The 15,094-nt window shown below is 36.6% G+C and overlaps 1 long non-coding RNA gene across 1 annotated transcript in view; it reads left to right on the top strand.

Annotated features, from left to right (window-relative positions):
- The first annotated feature begins 6,651 nt into the window (after window positions 1-6,651).
- The window catches only part of LOC107054112, a 101,916-nt gene continuing 93,473 nt past the window's right edge, over window positions 6,652-15,094 (top strand). Inside the window, exon 1 of the long non-coding RNA XR_006930961.1 lies at window positions 6,652-6,780. This is a non-coding gene — a long non-coding RNA (uncharacterized LOC107054112). The remainder of the gene's footprint in view (window positions 6,781-15,094) is intronic.

Consider the following 15,094-nt stretch of genomic DNA (forward strand, 5'->3'; position numbering starts at 1 on the left):
CAGGAAAGATTCTTTTTCTCCTGTTGGGAATGAGTGTGATCAGACAAATGATCCACACACAAAAAAGCAATTATTAACCAGCTGAGCATCACTGTTCATGTGTAAAAGAAATAAAGTTATGTTTCTGTTTGAATTGTTTGTTGAATGAGACATTCAAAATGAAAATCCAAGGCTCATTAGTTGTGTATGTAGTTATAAGAGGTGACCAGGAGATGGTGCAGTGAGTGTTGGAAGGAGTTGGGTCAACGGGACCAGAGTATAGCGGTGTGTGCTGAGCCCATTTCATGTGTTTATATGAGCAGATTTAGTTTTCTGAATAAATATTTGGTCAACCTTGCAAGAAAAGTACATTCCAGATGCAGTAAAATAGAGATGCACAAAATGTCCATCTCTGAACCATCATATCAAATAAGACAATGTTGTTTTAGCAGGGCTAATTACTGTGCTTTTTCAAATATGATCAAAAGGGAGTTAAGTGTCCATTGTGCTTTCCCTTTTATACAAACGTCTTTCATGCAGAGGGACTTGGGTTGCAGGGAAAGTGTTGCTTTTTCCGTTCTTAATAATAAATGTGAAGCTAGAGTGGCCGACAGTAGAAGAGATAGGGATACAAGTACAAGAATACTTTACTTTCAGACTGAAAACTTTAATGTGTGATTGAAGTGACCATAAATTGCCATCATTAGTAAATTGCTGACACAATACTGATCCCAAAATTCCTTTAAAAATCTTTCAGCATTTGACTGATTGTGGTGCTAATAATAGAATGATGCTTCAATTTTACTGTCAGAGTTGTTCTTGGGTTTGACATTGTCTTTATCAATCTGTTAATGAACACAGTGCTTATGTAAGGTGATACTATGAATTCCTGGTTCAGAGCCAGAGATGGTGGCAATTCTGTTCTGTAGTAGAGCTTGCTATTCACTAACAGTTTCTTAGTTCCTTGTGAAAGTGAAGACTAGGAATGGAAAGAGTAGTAGATACTGTTCTGAAACAAGCACTGAATCATCTAAATTGTCTCAGATTTGAAACACATCAGCACCAAAAAACTGAGAAAAAGAAGAAGCTAAGTTCAATACTAGTTATAATTCCATCGACTTTTTTCCCCACTAGAAGTCTCTTTCTGCATCTTTAAAATATAAACGTGTTTCACTCTTTGCAGCTATGCCTGTGCTTGCAAAATCTTGAGAGAAAAGCAGATAAATTGCTCTTTTTTTTCTAATTCTAACTTTAGGCACATTCTCATAATATTTTGTTCTCTAGTTCGGTAGGAGCTGGGAGGATTAGAAGAGGCGTGTGCTCATGGTGTACTGTTTGTCCCTGCCAGAAGATTCCCCAAGTCATCTTCTGAGAAAGTACAGTTGTGTTTCAACTGCTTTGCAGACAGATTGGAAACTGGCAATCTAGGTCATTGTAAATACGAAGCAAAACAGCTGCCAATAAAACTGTAATATAATTCAGTATTCCCAGTACATGCAAGCAAAGAAAAAAATCCAGAATATTTGGACTGGATGGCATTCCCTTCTCATTTTATGGAGCTGTGCTCTTCCACTCCCTGAACAACCTCAGCTGCTGCAAGGGCAAAGAAATAACATGAACAAAGTGTTAGAATGTTTCAGGTTCTCTGACACTTATGTTGTTAAGGACCTTGCTTTGCAAGTAAGCACCTGGCTTTGTGTTGATCAATTTGCAGGCTAACATATTGCCAAAGGTAGCAAAGGGCAGCAAAACAAGAAATCATCCTTATTTTGGAAGAGACGCAAGGTTTGCAGTGTCATTTGGCTCCAGAAAGTACTATTACCATTCCAAGGTCTATTAACATCTGTGAGATGTAACAGATCAGGTCAGTATTTATCTTTAAAAAAAGACCATGTGGGAGACTGTATTAATTTCTGGACGTGTTATTAGCAGACAAACATATAAATGCAGAGGGAGTTCAGCAAAGAGTAGAAGTAATAGTTAGAGATCTAGAAATTCTGACTTATGTGGACTAAAAACTATTTTTAGGCAGAGTTTTGTTAAATGATGGCAGAATAGAGAAGCTTGCTAAACATGCAAGTATTTATGTGTAGTGGTGTGCTAGCTTGCAGGTTTCCAGGCTGATTTAAAAACATTCCTGTCTGCAACATTTCACTTTGTTGAAAGGTTCTCTAGCAGGTAGATCATTATTTATTTGAAGACAGGAACGTTTGGAAGGAAAGATAGATCACCCCTGAACTGAATCTGCATGTGTAACCTATTAGGAATACCCAAAGCTGCCCATCACCTCCCTGGCCCCATCTACGTGCAAGATACAGGGAAACTCGTGTGTACACAAATAGTGGTGTCATCAAATTTACCTCTTTGCTCAAGGGACTGCTAAGTCAGAACAATACCTATCAGGAGCTATGTCTTTTTTGGTGGTAGAACTTAGCATCTACCTGCAAGAAATCACTAATTGCCATACCACAGCATGTTTTGGCTGGCAGAAAATTAGTGTGAGTGATGTTTTCAATGCATTTTGCTGTATTAGCAGTCTGGACAGACTCAGTGAATGGATTCTCAGTCATTTCTCGCAGTGAGCAGCTCATGGCAATGCAGAATCTGAGAGTGATTTATTATGGTGATGCCACAGCTCAAAAAGGATTTATTCTACAGAAAAATATTCTTTTTGTTGCACTTTGGTTTGAAGTAAACACCCCTTTCTCCTTTTGCCTTTCTTTCTCCAGTGACATTGCTTGATGTATCAGTGGCATATTAAATGTGTGATGTTTTCACTGCTTTGCTTGAGGCATGCTGAAAAAGAGAGAAATCATTAGCAAGTCCTCACAAAGACCTAGCTGAAGAGATGTAATATTCTGCCTTTTCCACTCTCCTTCATTCAAAAGTAGATCTAGACTTCACTGGAGTGAATAGACAGATTTGTTAGCAGCAGTTTGCTTTCAGATGAGATAACTTTCAAGATACAAACGTTCAAAGGCAGTATTGTGAATAAAATTTTAGTCACAATGAAATTTTTATCAGGGAGTTCAGAGTGACCAAAATATTGCTTTTATGATTTTTAGGTGTTTCTGTTAGCACTGATGTTATTTCTGCGTATGGTTTATTGAAGTCAACAAATGATATTGTTGCAAATGAGACTCAGAAATGCAGCTTATCTTAAGTCCCTACTTATCTGCGTGTCACTCAGGGCCTTTTCTGTAACTTTAGTGTTGTGATCTTTATCTTTTTTTTTCTTAGAAGAAAAGCGATTTATGAAACAGTGAGCAGAACACTGTTCTGGAGAATGAGATGTCTGATTTTTATTCCAAGCTCTGCCAGAGTGACCTTGCACTACCACTTCCTCTGTATTTCAGCATCCACAACTATAAAAAGTGAGTAATGAGGGTATAAATGTATCATTTTTTTCTTGAGTAATGATGTTGCATGGTCATGCTTTGTCCTTTATTTCTGTTTACTCTATTGTTTGAGATTTGCTATAAAAAAGTACTCATATAGCTAATTACATTTCAGGATTCTCAATATCCAGTTTGTTGCAACTTATTTGTATCTGTACAAAGGTGATATCATTTGGAAACTGTTATAGCCATATTAACTAAAGGTTTCTCCATTAGCTGAATGTTTAGAAGTTCTGTGGGTTGCGGATGCAGAAGGCGAGAGAATCGTGTTCAGAGAGAAGACATTCTACAAATCACTCATCCTCTAAAATCCTACACACATCACCCTTCCTGTCTTATATGAATCAAGGTAGTAAATTTCATCTCCACTCTCTTAGAGCAGTTGCTAAACTTTCATCTTACTTTGTTCAAATTATTCCTATTCACTTATTACTGTTTCATATAGCTTATTAATCCTTTCCTTCCACCGGATGTGCCTAAGTTAAGACTCATAGAAGTTTTCCAGTGCACAAACTCTATAGATCTTTGAAATGGAAAACAAGTGACTAAAAACTCACAATGACTCTTGCCTCTGATATTACGTATGCTAATTGAAGAAAAAAAAAGTTCCTGCTGTAAGTACAGTATTAAGAACGTACAAGTTCTGCCCCTCTGCTGTGAACTGCCTACTTCTTTCTTAGAAATTCTAGCTGATTAGACTCATAGACCTGTAGAAATACAAACAGTATCTTTGTCTGGTGCAGAATACGTCGTCTGTATGACAAGTTCTGCTTTGATCCTTGCAGTGCTTTCCAAATGTATGTGCCTCACTGGAAGTTTAAAGTGTTAAATGTGTTTCAAAATAATCTGTGCTGCAGTCATTAGGAAAAAAAGAGGTTGCCTTTTCTTCCTACTGAAAAATGTGTTAGCATCTCTTTACCACTGGTTTTTATTCCAAATGACACAATTATTCTGAAATATACCAAAAATATTTCATAGAATTTTCACATGAAAATGTTATGATGGCACCAGTAAAATTCTGAGTGTTTGTATATACAAATCTCTGAAAGTTTTTCTTCAACTTTTTTTCTTCTAGTTTCTTCTAGATGACTGTGGAGTTTAATAGAAATACAACTCATGTCAACCTTAGAGCTAAAAAGGAGTATTTTAGATTTTACATATTTTTTTTTTTCTCTTTGACTTTCTGTTGCACTTTGCTGTGAAGAAAAAGCTATGTTTCTTGATAGGAGACAAATATAGGGATTGTACCTAGTATGCAAAAGAACTCATGGTTTCTATCTCAATTGTTGGTGCAGCCTCTTATGAAGGGATGCTGAATATCTCATTGTTTCCTCTTTGGTGACCAGATACATGGTTTGAGAAATAACACAGTCTGACTCACTTTGGAAGCTTGAGGTGGTCTTAAGTATTGCTATTTTGAAAGCTGCAAGAGCTGCAAGACATCTCAGTGGATCTCATACCGATGAACACAGGAGCTAAGCTTGTCTCAGCATATTTTATAACAGCGATATAACTAATTTGGTTAAGTCTTACCTTTTCTTCTTGGCCATTTTAGTCAATCTTTAACTAGAAGGCTCTGACATCAGTTATTCAACGATAGTTTGCCTCAGGCAAGATGTGTGTCTTTCCATGAATAGCCATTTGTATCTACATTTCTTGGAAACAATAAGGAAGCCAGAGAGTCTTGAACAGCTTTCTGAGGTCCCATACGATATAGAAGTTTGTCATTTAAGTAACTGGGAATGTTCAGTTTTTGAGACTGCTGCTAGGTGCTGACAGTGTCATCAGTACCATGCTGAAGGTTTGAACTATAAAAGAAGGTTAGATTTCCGGGAAAAATACAGCCTTTCTTAGGTCCATGGACAGATGTTCATGTGCCTGATACTGAGTGAATGTTTCTCAGAAGTACTAAGTAATCCTATTAATCTTTTGTTCCTAACTTGCACTCTTTTTCTTTACGTTGTGTATAAATTTCAAGGACGATAGTTCATCTATGAATTTTTAGACAAGGACTTGCATTTATTTTTTAAAAAAAGGCACAGTAGTGCATCAAAAATCCAATCCAGATTGAAGATATTTTCATACTACAAATTTCACAGGTTCTTACAGATAATTTCTGTTTCAAAGACATTTTATGCAGTGGATGAAGCTACAAATTTAAACTTTGAGAAATAAAGTTGTGCTGCTCGGAATGGCAGCAAGCTGAGGCACCGCCCTGAAGCCTCCTAGCTATCAGCCACCTACCAAACCAATAATTTCCAGGAGCAACAGAATTACTTCTAGAAAAACTGTTCATTGCATGTAAACAAAGCTTACTGAGCTGCCGGTTGATTTAGTGCTAGAATTTTGACAGCCTCTTTCTTCTTTAGTGCTTTTGTGGTGACAAGGGGCTTTCACTTCAGCCAGAACCTGTCACAAAGCCCTTAGATGTAGCATATTGATTTTTATCAAGCAGATTATCGTGGTGCTGGAGGTTTTCTGGCCATCGACCTGGAGGCTGTGCAGCGCAGGCCTTCTTTGACAAGGCTGTGACCGTAGCGTCCCCAGAGCCCCACACAGACCCTGGGCTGGAGGAGTGCCTTCACCACCAGTGTTCTTTGTGGCCTGTTCTTGTCAGTGCTGCCCACTTCTGAGTTGAAAACACTCAGTGGTCCTTTACTCCAAGTGAAGTTACAAGGGTGCCTACAGACACTGCTGTGGCTGTGGAAAGAACAGAGTGGCTAGAATGCAGCTGGTGGTCAAAGAGCATTGCTCAGGGAATAAGAGGCCTATGCCCCTTGTAAGTGCTGTCCTACACAAAGGAAGGTGGCTTTGGGATCTGCTGATAGAGGAATTGGTGGAGAATCAGTCTGGCCAATTCTGTTGCTTCTATCAAGATACTGTTGTGGAGGGACTGGGAAAAATAAGGCAAACTTTGTTGCTTGGGCTGCAGGTGTGTGCTTTTAAGCAAGGGAAAAAGAACCCTGAAGAGGTGATGATCCCTAGTGTATCTGGGCAACTTGCAGTCCCTGATGTCAGTGCGGTATCATCCCCTGATAAATTGGTAGGATGCCTACTGATCAAGGAACGTGAAGGTCAGACTAAAGTTCAGCACTGAAGCCAAGAATGAGGCAAGGAGTACAATAATCCAGTCAGCCTTCAAAAGCTTGTCAAGAAGGGCTAAGCATTTTCTATGTTGCTATCCTGTTAGCCAGGGATTCCAAAAGAGTTCCTGAAGAAAAGGTGGGAGGACATGATGAAGGAGACTAATACAACTCTCTTCTTGACTTTCTAGATATCTCAAGAAACCATTTCTAGTTGCTTTCAACTTGTTTTGGATTCAACTCGTGATCTTAATGATGAAGGACGCCACAACCCATTAGCAGTCATCTGAGCCGTCCAGATCTCTTGAGAGCCTCTTTCAGTAAGTTGGTCAATGTTTCTGTGTGATGCATACAAAATACATTTTACAGTTTAAGTGTTTTTTACATTCATCATTTGAATTAAATTACAAGGCACTCAAACAGTGGATAGTTTATATTTCCAAAAGATATGTTAGGATATTAAATAGCAGTAATGTTATGTTTATTTAATTGTTACAGAGAGCTCTTTCCTACCTTTGGTACTGCTTCAAACACTTCACACCTATCAAATATATTTTTTTCCATCCTTGATTTGATTGTAGAGTTGTTTTCGTATGGCTTTTGTTTTTCAGAGTTGTGGCAATTTTTATTTTTTTTGTTTTGTTTTTCCTCTATCTTGCTGCTTCTATTATGTTTAATGTTTACTGGGCAAATTTTTCAGGTCAGACATTTCCCCAGCTGGATCATCCAGTCACTGAATTCTGTAAAAGAAAATGGTTTTCAAAATCAGGTTTCTGAGTATTCTCTGCATTTGGGGACAAATGTGCAATTCTTTTCCCATATCTACTTTGCCTTTCTGGCAAAGGTTGCATATTGCCTGAGTACCTGGCTTTGTAATGTATCATCATATTTGTATAAATGGGCATATGTCTTCTGCTAAAGTGTTTTCAAAGAGATACAGAGGCATGTCAAGGAACACAATTTTATGTGCAATACTTATTGGCAAAGTTAAAAGTTTGGTTATTGGCTCTGTGAGAATAATTGCAAAAATGATATAGTTGTTTCTTCCTGCTTGACTTTTAGCAGGAAGATTTTAGGACACGCCATACAAAATTTCAAAATAGAGAAATAATGCATCTGAAATGGAATTTGCCATTGAGAAGGCTGCTTGTGTAGATACGATTGTGTAGACTAAGTTGTTGCAATCTGAAAGGAAAGCTTCAGTGTGGTCAGGCAGTTGAATATTTTGGGGGAAGGAACAGTTAAAATAGCTGTAACATGAAGGTCATATTACTTGCCTAACATCCGTGATATGAAGATAAGAAAGCATTGTGAGCATGATAACAAGGATATTATGATGGTTTACATGACATTTATATGGCAATGGAATGAGCAACTCTATAAGCCCTCAGGAAGACAAGGGCTGCTGAAACATGACGAATGTATTAAACCCACTTCCTAACACACTTTTTTCCGTATTTTTTCCCTGTAATACCACAGAGGATCCTGTGGCACAACAGTAGAGGGAAAAGAATGGCACCTGGCTGCAAGGTAGCAGAGCTGGTGTCTGTCTGTTCTTGCATAAAGAAGGAGAAATAGGAGCTTGCTTGTCTCTGCAGGATATGGAGAACTTCTCCACAGAAGATAGAAGGTACAAATTGAGAGATACTGTCAAAAGGACCTTCAGAGATAAGATTTAGCTTCTCTCACTCTAAAAGATTATTAGTGGTAGTATGAGGTATACGTATGAGAGGAGAAAAATATATTTCCTTTTGCTGAAGACAGAAGGATAATATTTACATGAAAGGAGATGGAAGGGGGGGGGAATTATCAGGGTAAAGAAACAATGTCTTATCTTTAATGGTGATTTCTAAGCAAACGTTTTGATATCCAGTTTCAAATAGTAAGAATATAAAGAAAACAAAAGTGGAAAATTTCATTTTGAAGCCATTCCACCAAACACTGCCTCTTGTGTTACACAAAAAAATTATTCTGTTAGTTAGTGGATGTAATCCCAAAGGCTGGTGTGTGTTCACTTCCTTGAGCAACTTTGGAAACAGATAAAACGTTATGTTGGTAGTGAGAATGAACTGCAGTCCATATTACAAAGGGACCACAAATCAGCTGCTTCTCATCATTTCAGTCAATGCTTATACAGCTGCTGAATATGGCATTCAAACAAGCAGTAATTCATCCAGTTAGAGTGTGGTTTGTTCTTACTGTTTCACTGTCTATCTAGCTACAACATGTAGTATCCATCTGCAGGTGGGCAGGTGACCTATGTAGATACTCTATGTACTAGAGGTAATAAAAATTATGGTGCAATTGAAAACGTTTTTCAGGGAGGATAATTGCCTTAACTTGTAAGTGAAAGCAGGCGCTATGTGTCCTCAGCACGGTATGGAAAACTGTATCGGTTAGGAAAACAAGGGTTTAGGTCTTCTACTGAAGCACATCCAACCACTGCCGTGAGAAAGACTGATGCTAAAGCTGACTTTCTGGGCTGGAAGGGGAAAGCTGCAATTTAAACCTCACTGAAGACCAAATGTGGCATGTAAAAGCAGTTTTGCAAAGTCTTTCTTCTAGGCAACAATGCAGAAGAACATCTTAACCAAACTGTAACTGAGACTTGAAATCCTTTAGAAAAATACCTGGGCTTTGTGTGTGTATACATATCTAAAAGAAAATGTATGCTCTGATGTACAGGAACATGAGTTAACTGGACTGATAATGCCCATTTCTAATGCTTTGCCTAAAAGATCTGGCTACAAAATCTCTAGTGAAAGAGAACATCAGAAATTTGCATCCCCAAAAATGAAAGAAAATACCTCAATTTCAGCAAGCTTCATCCAGATCATCTATAATATTACGTAATGGACTTGCATAGCTGAGTAGTCTTGCAAGACCACAAAAATACTGGTGAAGACTCTAAATGAGGTGACCGTACCCAGACCAGTTCTCTCTCCAAATAAATAGGAAATTTTCATAAGGAAATTACCTTGTGATTTCCAAAAGAAAACCCTTCTGATTCATGAGAAACTACACACCAACATTAAGAACTGTCAAAATAAAGTAGTTGTTTTTATGGAAAGTTGGTATTTAAAATGTTACTGCTTAAAACTTACTTGCTGCAGGATATGGCTTTAGCCACTGCTGATTGATGTTCTTTAGTAGTACGACTTCAACTAACACTAAAATGCTTTGTGCCCATTGTCTGTACACAGATCTAATTCCTTTCAGTAATTGGATGAAGTTACATTGCTATTTTTAGTGCTGGGCCCAGTTTTTAATGCATTTCTAAATTGTTCTGTGTCTGCCAGCCAGAAAGTAATTGTTTATGAAGGGAAAAAGTAAACAAAGAAAACCCAGATCTGATCTTGTGATCAGATCTTTTTGTGATCTTGTGGGGTGATAGCAGGGGGATGTTTGCTTGAGCGTGAAACAGTGAACCTGCTTTATAGTGAGTCTCTCAAACTCTCCATGAGTGATTTCTTGTTCTTTTAGCAAAATTAAGATAATTATCAGCCTGAAATGATTGTGGGACTAATTAATTTTTTGTATAGTAGTAACTTCAGTGTCATAGGTACTTTCTTAAAACAGATACAGTGTGAGCAGTACCTGCTGTTGGAAATGGGCATGGAGAGCTGTTTCGTTTTTCAGACTTCGCTGACTGATTTCACTGATTACCTCATTATCAGCTGTAGCAACTTAAAACGAAACAAAACATACCCTTACCTCTATCACTTTCTTTTTGTGTACATTCACAGTCACAGGGATGGTCTGATACACACTGTCCTTCACTGAAGTTGCATACAAAAAATGTTTCCCACTTCAGTTTGAACCAAGGTGATTAAGTTCAGATTTCTGAAGTTTCCACTTGTTCTAATGTAATTCAATCGATTTCCATAGCATAGCTCCAATATTTTATATCAGGAAGATTGGCTTTGGAAAGAATTTAAGACATACTTAAGAAATAATACATCTGTAATTGTTTATATATGTGATAATTAACTGCGTATTTTATGTATTAATTTACCCAGAAACTAGTTCAGAATTGATGTTTTCAGGACTTCATCTGAATAACGACAGCAATGTACAATTTTTGCTGACAGATATTTTTAATATTTATATGCATTACAGACTCTTGGGTGTTCATCCTGAAATTTTCTATACAGTATGCTTGCATACATTCATCTTCTCTAACACGGATGCTACATAAATAAAAATATTAATAGAAAGAAGTAGCAGCCTCTTGACTGTAGTGAAGTCTGGGAGTAGATAAACTGTTAATTCAAATTAAATTCCTTTTATGAACTTCTTGTTCATTTATATTAATTGCTTGTACTGACCTGACCTAGCCTACGTAGGTGGAACTGCAGAAATTACAGATGCTTCCATTTTACATGCAGAGAATGCACAGAGATTTACTTGCTTAAATGCTCTCACAAATGCTGTCTACATAAAACTTAATAGAACTCACTGATATTGTGGTGCAATAAGAGTAGAAGTGCCTTTGAAGTTTCAGTCAGAACTTGTGCTTCATGATGGGACAGACTAGAATAGTTTTGCCTTCCAACAGGAATACCAATAGTGATAATTAATAATCTTCACCCTCTGTAAGATTTAAAAACAGAAAACAAATAGAGAAAAAATGATAATAGAACTCTTTATGATTCTCAGGTTAAGAGTCCTCTATTTTTGTATAGCAGGGAAATTCTCACTGTAGACTTGTTGCTTGAGTCCCTGGTGTACAATAAAAGTTTCTAAAAGGTTTACAGAGCTTCCAAGTAAATACTTGTAAAGGAAAGTAGAAGTGCTGGAAAAACTAATGATGTGTCAATTTAATATACAGTATTTACAGATCTTTCAGTTCCAGCTAACAGAATTAATGGAATTATCCACTGAAACAGGTTGTGGTTTGTTAGTGAGGTTTTTCTGTTAGTCCAAAAAAAAAAAAAGAAAATTACTTAATGAAGATTATGTTGAGGTGCAAATTAAGCTGGTACAGAACCGCTATAGACTTTAGTAAGCAAAGTTCACATATTTAAGGATATGCCATCTTTTGTGCATATGAGTTAATAAATTCTTTTTTTTTTTTTTAGATTTTTCTGGCCAACTTTTTGATTTTGGGTCAACGCTTTCATCTCAGAAACCAACAGGGATAATTGTACGTTTTGTCTGCCCTTGACTTGATTAACAACTCTTTGCTGTTGTGCCCAGCTGCTAACACCCATCCTGAAATTTCAGGAGACCAGTATGTTCTTATGAAGTCTTCGGAGACTTTGAGAGCAGTGCAGTACAAAGACCATCTCTGATCATTATCCTTATTGCTTCTATTACTTTCTGTAATGTGAATTCCTGATCAAGATCTCGATTACAGAAAACAAAATGTCAGAGGATGCCTCTTAGTTCTGAAATGACATTTGGGGCTGAATGAATGCGTTTGAAAGGGAGAGAGCTCTGCTGTGCTGTACCATTGATGCATCAAACTGATCAGGTGAATATTAATTTTGTGGTTGCTTCCCACCTCTGTGGTCCCCCCATGTAATTCTGGACACAGATTAGTTAAAGCACGTAGTAAAAAGTGTAGTAATCCAAGCAGTTTAGCTCTTTTTCCTCAGCCAGCAATATTGGGGACTAACAAGTAGATGGCATTCTATCTCTATTTTTAAATTATGAAACAACAGTTTAGGATATCATAGAGTGCATTCCTTTCATTTATTATGCTACTCTGTTAGTCTGAACAAAGAAAGAAATGTATTTTTTTAACAGTTGTAGCCTCTGATTCTAAATAATCAATATAAATACTGCACTAAAATTGATTCAAGATAAAATGATTTCACTTTTATGTTGAAATACTCTGGGTTTAATAAAATGTCTAACAAAAAATATCTTAGTATTGAAAGTGGCTGAGTAATGAAATACCAACTTCCTGAAAACAAATATATCTGAAGGTAATCAGTGGGCCTGCAAACTGAAAAGAAGAAAAATATTTTTTTTAGCACTGCTGTTTGCATTTTCAAGTTCATAATCAAGGAAGGAATTTCCTGTCCTTTTTATTTGCAGCCTTATAATTGTTCCTATTGTACTAGACTCAGAAATCTTGTACTAGGAAAAAGAGAAATTAAACCTGGAAGCAATGTGAGTAATTGAATCCAAGTGCCTTCAGGCGTGCATGCCATGTGGTCTCATTCATTTATTGGTTAAATTTCACCTTAGAAATTTCTTCTCAAATTTTCCCAGCTGCTCCTGCTTGTAACTTAATGATGTGCTGTTTACCATCATTGCTGATATGCAAAGATTTTGACAGAGAACTTCTACGCAATCAGGAAGTTTTAGACAACTGATCCACAATCTTCTCTTGCTTTCGTATAAAGTGGAATTTAAAAGGAGTGGTTCTTAGGTGTCAAATATGAAGATAAGTGCTTAATCCCACCAAAAGTTGGAATCAGTGATGAAGTTAACATTGCAATTACTCCACAAACCGCTTTCAATGACATTTTTGAACTTTACTAAGCTCTTGCTTGCTAGAGAAAGAAGTGCTTCAAATATAAGTCCTTTTTTATCCTGGCTTGAGCAATGAGGCAGCACCAGTCTCAGTGCCTGTTGTCATCCTCAGTTCACCACAATGAGAGCATGGTAAATAAATAGATGCAGATTCAAGTTGCCCTGTTAATCCCAGTAGAATCTGGGTTCAGTAATTTTTTCTTCTTTAGGCAGCAAATGTGGCCTAGAGTAGCTGACCATTCATTAAGGTTCTGAACTGATTAAACCACCTGTGTGAGACTGAAATGTATAGTGCTTCTGAGTAATTATATGTGAGACTGTCTTTTATAATGTAGCAAAGAGTAATGGCATATACATATGTGGCCTATTATATTTTTAAAAAAATTGCTAATCTGTGTTTTTTTTTCATGGTCAAGATTTCCTCAATATTCGTTTCTTCTTGAGGATATATCTAAGTTGACTGCAATTTAAGAAGCTTGTACTTCTTGCCTAAGGGCTTTCAAGAAGCTACCTCTCCTTAAGCGTCTTTCTGAATTGAGGTTGAAAATGCTGTTTAATGAGTAGTAATGATATCTAACAGGCAAGGAGGCTAAATGAGAAACAAATATGTATTTGAACAATACGCTCATTAAAATTATATTAGAACTATCTCTTGAGGAGAAATTGTCCATGCTATACAGTGCTTTGTGGTACTGATGAACATGAAACTTCTGTGAATTTGGTAGGAAACCTTTTGCCCAGGTAATAAAACAAGTGCTCCTAGGGATTTCAGAGAGAATTTCTGTCCTCCTTTTCTCAAAAGGGGTGAGATTTGTAGAGTAGCTGTAATATTGATGGTAAGGAAAAGGAGGAAAGGAGGTGTGCAGTGTCTGGTCTGTGAAATGGTATTGTGCTAACAAAGCAAGTAGGTTAACATACTCAACCCTTCTGGTAAATGTATGAGTGCAGAATGTTACTTTCACTAGATGAGCTTTGATATTATTAAGTGCAGGACTATTACGAGCTTCAGCAGTTGCAATGGCTCTGAAACATCAGATTCTTGGCTGGTTTATCTGAACTGGAACCAGAGCTGGAGCACTGTACTGCTAGGTTCCATTGGCTCCAGCTTCCATGTACACAAAATGGGGGAAATTACTGCTAGTGAACAAGGATGAAATTAGTATCAGTCTGGAAGATCCACAGCTTTTGCTGCAGGGAAATGAAGAATTCTTTAAAAAGCAAGTAAATGAAATTAGTTAAAAATGCAAAGGGATTATAAAATGATATATAATTAGTAAATAAAAATCATATATTTAAATTGAGTCCTACAGCCTGTGCCTATAAGCAAATTAACTTAATATTATAACAAAAAATCTGAATTCTGTAATGATTTTTCTAGGATAAGAATGTTAAAATACTGCATAGCTATCACAAACTTGAGACTATTTAGAGTAAGAAATGCACTTGATCAGTGAGTGTCAGCATTCTGGCATTGCTACAAACACTGACCAAACAAACTTGTAAATTTTTAGTGGATTATTTAATGTTAGCAGGAAGGAATTCTAGGCAGTGGAATGATAATAAGTCATTGCAGTTTCATTAAAATAACACTCTCATAGATTACTTCAGTAAATCCAAAAGATCATCAAGATAAATGAAGTAATTAATTTTAAAAAAATTCCACAAAGGCTACATCCCCAGTGATTCTAGCTATTGTGCAAAGAAGTGATGGCTCTTAAATAAAAATATGCATAAGTTGAAGAATTCAGTACAGCTTACAGTAAAATATTGCCCTTTATTCAAATTCTTATCCCAGGCGTAGTAATTTCAGGGTTTATCAGTTTAATGTGCTTTCATTGTTTTCTTCTGCAAGTATCAGCAAGTCTTATAAACTTAATATTTATAATTATTTAAGATTGAAAAAGTAGTAGTAGAATATAATAAAGTTAGAAATAAAATCTTAACAATAACATCTCAGCTCATATCTGAATTGATTGTGTTAATAACAGTAGAGTTTGATATTTTTATATTTGGATGGTTTTTCAATATTGTAACTGAAATAGAACAAGTGCAGTTCAATATTTTGTGAACTCTAATAACAGAATACATGAATATAATATTTGTGCTGTAGCGATCGTGATTCAGGCTATGTTACCTTATTGCCTTGTC

This window comes from Gallus gallus, chromosome 9 (genome assembly GCF_016699485.2).
Source record: "Gallus gallus isolate bGalGal1 chromosome 9, bGalGal1.mat.broiler.GRCg7b, whole genome shotgun sequence".
Lineage (NCBI taxonomy): Eukaryota > Metazoa > Chordata > Aves > Galliformes > Phasianidae > Gallus > Gallus gallus.